Source organism: Rhea pennata, chromosome 13 (genome assembly GCF_028389875.1).
Source record: "Rhea pennata isolate bPtePen1 chromosome 13, bPtePen1.pri, whole genome shotgun sequence".
NCBI classification, from domain to species: domain Eukaryota; kingdom Metazoa; phylum Chordata; class Aves; order Rheiformes; family Rheidae; genus Rhea; species Rhea pennata.
Window position 1 is genome coordinate 6282283 of NC_084675.1, and position 8021 is coordinate 6290303.

Sequence of the window (8021 nt, forward strand, 5' to 3'; positions counted from 1 at the left end):
TAAGAATTGAAAATGGTTTTGGTTTTAGTTTTTGATCTGTCCTAATATAAAAAATAGCACAATTTAGACATAACAAAATTAAGAGAGGTATTCACTCTGCAGTAAGAAGGAAAAAACACAGCAGGAACTAAACGAAGGACTTGAAAGAAACCGGGCTGGCTGCCTATCAGGTCCCCTCTATTTGCACACCAAAGGTACAGGACATCTGGGGGAGAGTCTGCACGGTGCCTTCTCGCTGTCTTCAGCGGGGCCCGTGCCCAGGGAATTCTCCCCCAGCCAGAAATGGGGCTTTCAGCCCTTTTATGCTATTCTGGCCTGTTTACCTACCACAAAGGGGTCAGAACACAGGAAGAAATCTTAACCCTACATTTGAGGCAGAGAATACAGCAAACTGACGGACTTGGCCACATGTGGGATTCAGTCATTAGTGGCAACTCTTCTAACTGGCACTAATGTAAACCCCAAAAGCAGAACAGAAATCCGCAGCTGAGCTACTCCTGCTTGAATCCTACTTTGAGGCCGAAGCAACGTTGGAGAAGTGCTCTGAGACCTTGTGACAAGCATCACAGAGACGCAAAACAGTTATTTCTAGGTTGTACTTAGAAAGTTACTGAACAGCAGGATGTCATAACTGTGCAATGTACACTATTTTCCACATATGTATAAATAACACATTCAGAAAAGTATGGTCATATGTATATGTGTACACACAGAGTGAATATGACTTTTTCTTCTTTTTTTCCTGTATGTTTGGAGATCCTTTCTCCCTTTCCCCAGCTGACCACTGAATTACCATTCAGTTGCAGCATATTCTGCTGTGCTTGGAAATCCTCCAACTCTGGACACTCCAGAAGCGTAAAGTCAAGTAGACAAAGGAGGAGAATACAAAAAGATGAAGGGAGTGAGAGGAAGGAAAGTATCAAATATCAAAATTCCAACAAACAATTACTTTTCTCTGGGATCAGCCAGAGGGTTATTAATACTCTAACTCTACGCCAAATAGGTAATAGTAGTAAATTAGTAACAAGTTAGTAAATATATTAGAACAATAGCTATAAAGCAGACTCCTTGCAAGCACAACTTTGAATATTTCACTCTGAAGCTCAAAGGAGGTATTAAACAGCACTTCGTAAAATGCTATTTTGTATAGGCTGAAAACATGAATTCTGCCTAGATATGTAACACTAGGGGAAAGGAAACAAACTGTTTTAAGCCACAGCATATTAGCCCCAGAGCTGGCCAAGTGCTACAGAATTTGAAATCTTCCAAAGAGGAAATATTTTGATAAAACTCATCTCCTGTAAAACCAGTTTAAAAATTCCCAGTACATTTTGTTAATAGAATCCCAACTTCAGTGTATCAGGTAACATGCCTCAGTGAAACAAAGCATTCTTGTTTTTCAGCCAACTAATGAGCAGGTTGCATTTGGTACTCTTTATTGGAAAAGTAAATTGCTATTAAAGGAACATAGCAGATAAGTCACTGGGGATAAATTGCCACATCCTCCCAGTTTGCTTTAGGAGCAGGCTTTTTATGATCTAACCTCCACAAAAGTTTCTTTGTGGAGATTCTCCTTCCTTGTGTCATGGGAAGAGAAGGCAAAGGTTTGTTCTCTGCCTCTGCTCAAAAGCTGCTCCTAACCCTGGAAGAACCTTTCAGGTTGATAGAAGGCCAAAGCCATTCATTCAGAGGCCTCAGATTCCCACAGCCAACTGGACTCATCTTTGACATGAAATTCCATGCTTTCATTGAGACAGAAGGTCCCTAGAAAAATTACATAGTTTGCAAAACTTTCACCTTTTCACTGAAACTTCTCCAGCATGAGTGTGCACGTTATTCCCATTCCAGCTCCAAGCTATAGTCACAGGCTGTACATACAGCAGAAGCTTCCAAAGCAAGTGATTCAGGAAGGGGGCTAATAGCATTGCAGCTGAAGTCTTTTAGTTGTTGTTGTGAAAGCAGGGGTTGAGATCTTCATGCAGATGCACAGATCTCAGAAGCATGACCTGGATGCTGGACATGATAGGCTTCAGATACGGAACAGCGTTACTATAATCCCTCTCTTATCATGAAATACTCAATTTTCTTTTCCATTCTTAGAAAGTAAAATGCTAAATTACCTAGTTTACTAGGTCAATGTCAAAACTTATGATGAAAAGGAATCTTCCTAAGAGAGTTTCTTAAAACCTGTATAATCAGGTTGGTAATGCTGCCCATCGGGAAAACCCGTTAGCAGAAATCTCTAACACATTTCAAAAAGCTAAACCTAAATGGATTGTGGGTGTACCTGTTTGTTAAATTGCAAGCAGTCCAGCTCATCTGAAAGAGCTGAAATACACCTGTGCATTGACTTTCTCCTGCACATTACTGTACTAGAGGTAGAATCTGTTAATGCAGCAGAGAAGGCAAATTTAACAAAGAAAGTAGATTACATCTTCCTTACAAAATCAGATGAACTTTCACAGCTTATTCAAAGGGTTAAATTCTACTCCTGAACTTCAATACTCAGAAATTCTATGCACTCTCTTTTTAGAGTACTCTTCCTTCCTTCCTATCCACTAACACAATAGGGAAAGCTTTGTTATCATTAATCATCTTCAGAGCCCTAGGGATTCTGCGAGTACAAACGCTGCTGCAGCCTCACTAAAAAATACACAGACACACACCACAGTTTCTGTCCAAGTTCACTCTTGCAGATTTTCATTAGTGACTGGATTTACGAGTTAGGGGACATGGTTAATGGTTCATCTAGAATCAAAGGAACTAAATCTTTAACAATTATCATGGCAGTCAATATTTTTAAATACAGGATTTGAGTCTTATTTTTAAGGAAAGACTTTTCTGTGCTATATCTCCATGAAGATCTAATCTGAAGAGAAAAAGAAAAGGATGGATTTTCACTCTAAAACCAAATAATCTCTTGCACTGTATGAAACATCCACAAGATATTAGAAAAGCTAAGATGTGCGTTCTAAACACAGATGGAAACACATCATTTCAATTAATGTCTTAACAGAGGACATTTCATACAAACTAAACATCTTAAATAGCTGGTACAGTGCAAGTTTAACAACATTTGACTAATTTACCTTGTCAGCCTCCTAATAAATCGCTCCAAAAAAGTCGCCTGTCTTATAATTTCTGGAGACTCTGTAGGAAAAGGATATCCTGTAGAAATTAAAGAGAAGAAACATGGCTGAGAAAACATTTGTAAATAAGTCATCAACATTGTGATTAGATCTCTAACTCCTTGATCTAAATGTCTTGTTTTTTCATGCATTTTGCCACATAAAATTATTTTAAAAACACTCAGTACAGACAATACAGAAATAAACAAAAACAACAAACATAGTAGTCCTGATTTCTCAACAAACAGACTTTTTATCTGCAGGTGCAAATCCTGCATCTATGAGTAACTGTTTCATCAACCTAATGTCTGTTCTTTATAAAAGTATAACAGTACCATTATTATGTCCTACTGCCTATTCAAAGCTGCAAAACAGGAGGCTGAGTTGTGGAAGAGAACTGGCTTTGTAAAACTCTTCAGACAACACTTACGAATTCCCCAAACAATCCAGCAACACAATTCTGTAACTAAAAATAAACCAATAGCTTTGACTGTGAGTCCAGTTTCAACATCTCCAGTGCCATGTAGTTTGTAGGCTGCATTTGTGCATAAAAGCAGACAAACATCAAGTGGTTGTGCAAGGGCATGTCAAGTTAAATGCCCCTACCAATCTGCAGAAAAACTATTTTCATATGTAATTGCAGTAACTGTGCATGCATGTTAGGCCCATGGCGTTTTTATTTGGCTAGCCATGTGCTTCTATAATACTGATAATTTCAATCTAATTTATTCTCATTGCTTACACAGCTAACAAGATACTATATGTACACACAGTGTGCTACAAGCTAAGACTTTGTGTCTTGCTCCACAGAAATTATAATCTAAGAAAATCAGAGCACCAGAGCCTGGGTTGGTCTTCACTCCCAGAGTTAGGAAACAAACAGTGAGGAAAAAAACAAGCAGTAAGAGATGACAGGAACAGTAAGGCGAAGTGATTGAGAAGAGGACAACAGAGATCAACCGGGCACAACACCTAGAAGAGTTCTCAGCAACCGTGGTGGCCTAAGACTGGAGACTTTGTAAAGTATATGGAAGTGCTGTGCACTGCAGTGCAGTTGGACTGTAGACACATTTGGCACCTGATTTCCTTTTTGAAATGGGATTTTCAACATTTTTCTCATTTCAGAACAGCATTATGAAGGTAATAAATTAAAGAGCAGGAAATGGTCAGACAGGATAGTCACTGAAGCTGTGGAAGTATTCAGGGTTGATCAGATACCATCTGATGGGTAAGGACAGAGATCTGACTAGGATGCAGTAGGAGATGCTTAGTGAGTAATAAACTGTCTCCCTAGCACACCAGACAACATCCATTCCCTGACCTACCAAGGCCCCTCACCAAAAGAAATTCAGTAGTAAGGCCATATTGACTGAAGAGTACTCTCCTACAGCCAGACTGCCTCCAGTAGGCTTTGAAACGGTCTGGCTGAGATGGGTGGTCTCGTCCAGAGGAGTCCCTTACCTTGGCATCTTTCAGGGCTCCCGATATTATGTCTGTCTTCTACTGGCTCCTATGCTGTGGAGCATGTTCTCCCAGATGTTTTATTCTGTTCTCCCAGATGCTTTATTCCAACATTTAAATGCTGTTTCAGATGTTTTTTCCTCATTTTGATTGATGTCCAGCCCAGCACATTATCCCTTCTTTTAAATTGATGTCACTTTCTTTAAAATTTTAAACATTACTCTAAACTGTGTTTTAATTGCTGTTTTTGTGTTCCTCAAGTGTGCAGAACCATAAATTGTTCAGAAAAGGCCAAGACATTTTATAAATTAAATCCTCACTTACTACTGAGTGATAATATTAGCTGGCAGCATCTGGATATACTTTCAAAGTGAAGACAGTACTTCCACAAGTCAAGGCTAAAAACGCAGATGGCATAAGCTAGCGTGAAACCTGCAGAAAGCTTTTTTCCCCCCTGTTCTTTGAATGCTATCGTAAGTCAGTGAGTGGGTGGAAAGTTAAAGCTTACATAGATCCCAGCATGCCAACCCATGCCCTACTGAGATACTTGACTGTCTAGTGCTTCTAAGCAGCTGGAAAAATGTCAAACTGTCATCACTGATTAAAATGGGATTTTATAGAAAGCATCACACATATTGTCAGAATTTTAGACTTCATTTCACACAGTGGAAATACAAAAAGTTGTTAATTTTGCTTCATGTTTCTCTCTACATTCTACTCATTTATTCAAGGCTGTACATATTCAGTGCTTATGGACAGAGTTTTGTTTGTTGGAAAGCCTATGTTCCTCCTGAGCAGCCAGGAATCATGCAGATGCCTGTGCATCAACATTTTTGCCACTTGCCATCTTCAGTGCCGCTGCTCTACACTTGAACACAGCTGATGCCGTTGACTTTGATCTCTTTTGGTCACCTGCAGTTCCCTGCTCTTCCCCTCTCAGCTAAGGAAGTAACTAGCTCTGTTTTAGCGAACACCTTGCTAGAGATAAGAGGACTGCACCACCAAGGATGTATGGAATCATCCTTTACCGTTTGCAGCCAAATATTAGAGAAAAGCTCCAGAGCCACTTAACAAGCTTTTTCTCTCACCATTGTAAGATAGGCAATTAATTTAATTCCCCTGATTTTCAGGGAAAGAGAATGATACTGTGTTTCCCCAGTACTTCCCCAGTTGCAAGCTTCCTCTGACACAAGCAACCTCTCCTCAAGAGCTTGCAAAGGTGGCATCACCAATCCTGATATTCACCCACCAGCCTCTCCACATGAACAAAATCCAGGAGATGCTCCAGAACATGAGAGTCACGGCAGATGGCACCTGCTCCCCAGCCTTGCTGAAGGGGACAAGCGCAGCTTTGACACCTCAGACCGGTGCCACACACTGGCCCAGCACCCCAGCTGCTCCCTGTAAAGCCTCCTGCTGCAGCGTTGCCTGCCACGTTCAAAAGCCAGCCGCATGTGGGCTCAGCAAGCGGGGTGCTCCTCAGCACCCCTCGAGACCCCGCCAGCTGCTCTGCCCAGCCCCACGCCCGGCACAGACGCCACACAGCTGCTTGCCACATTAGGGAGGAATCCAGAGCACCTGCCGGAGCACCTCCGGGAGCTCCCGGAGATCTGCAGGGACAGGGCCCTGCCCTGCTCCAGCCTCACCAGGGCAGCTCCCCCCGAATCCCCCAGCGCTCAGGGGGCCAGGTGACCCAGTGGACACGGAGGCTGGGAGCGCTGATGCTTACTCAGAGCAAGTGCACGGCCACCCTCGTGACAGGCAGCAGGCATCCAGCCACCTCCACCTCCACCTCCACCTCCACCTCCACCTCCACCTCCACCTCCACCTCCACCTCCACCTCCACCTCCACCTCCACCTCCACCTCCACCTCCACCTCCACCTCCACCTCCACCTCCACCTCCACCTCCACCTCCACCTCCACCTCCACCTCCACCTCCACCTCCACCTCCACACACCCACCACCCCCACTGCTCTGACCAGCCCTGGCCTGGTACCTATATAGCCTCAGGGCAGCCGGGATTGGCTGGAGCGAGGCAGCAGGTGGAAGCGCAGGATTGGGCAAGAGCAAAAGCCTTTGCACGGGGATTGGTCGGCAGGCTCGGGCTGGGGGCCTGGGGGACTGGGGGCAGGGCAGGCAGGTGGGTGGGTGAGTGAGTGGGTGCACTAGGGGCCTGCGGTCCGGGGTGCCTGGGGCTGGGGGCCTGGTGGTCCGCCCGTCCGTCCGCCTGTCCGTCATTTTCTATGTATATGTATATATTACTCTGCTATAACCCTGGCCCCCTTTGCCTTCTCGCTGAATGCAGGGTGACACGGGCGGGAGATTATTGCCCAAAGTTCAAGCAAGATCACAATGCTGGACTTTGAAAAACTGCCTAAAGCGGACGTATGTCCTGGGCAAGGCGCCTAAGGTGGCTTCTCAGTCCTGCCCTTCTCCCACCCCCCTGGACTTCCAGCCAGTTTCAGGCCATGAAACGCCTGGAAAATGCTGCGTATCTGCAACGCTGCGGTTGCAGGTACTGCGGACTGGTTGGCGATAAGGGATAAGAGAGCAAGTCGGACCCCTCTCCACAGTGTCGCTTCCCGTTGGCTGCTGTACGAAGCAAGCGTGACAGCTCCTGCACGAACCATTTGCCATCCTCCCACTTGAACTGGATTGCACCCGTGTGACTAAGAGGCCAGGAAAGCATGGTCTGGCTGTCCCAGAACAAGTACTCCCATAATTACCCACACTCACCGTCTTATAAAGGAAATCTATTTTAACACATTCGGCTTACAAGCATGACAGTGTATTGAACTCATCCTGGGAGACATGAAGTGGAAACAAACTTGGATCACTGGATTCTCCACTGACATTTATGCTGGGAGTTCATGGAGATAATAAGCTCACCTCGGAGGAAACAGGGCCAGTTGGTAGGGAGGGCAACCAACAGGGCAACACAAAAATGAAAGCACTGTCACAGCAATTATTATTCCTTTTCCCTTTTATTCAGTCACTGCATCACTCTAAGTGATAGGAAATGGCCTGGATGGAGAAAATAGAGTGAACTTGTTACAAAACCTTCCAAATAGAGCAAAAGAGTGTAAATACACAACTTACCTTTAACCCTTTGCACTTCAAGCCCCACAGTTTGCGCAGTCTGAGTACCTAGCTCAGGGATACAGGTTGACTTCAGAGACCCAGCTTTGCCCATTTTCAGCACATTTTTCCTGGAGCCAGCCCTTAAGAAGGTGGTACTTCAACCAGACGTTGGGCTCAGCAGCTTTGCTAAGTTGAGGCCTGCCACAGCACACGCAAGGCCCTAGGCTCAGACTGAGTGCCCAGGTACCTCAAGGAGTCGGAGGGCAGATTTTGACATTCCTGGTCGCGTTTGGCCAAACATTACTTCACTGGAGACTGATCATCCCTGGAAAGTAAGGTGCTGTTCAGGA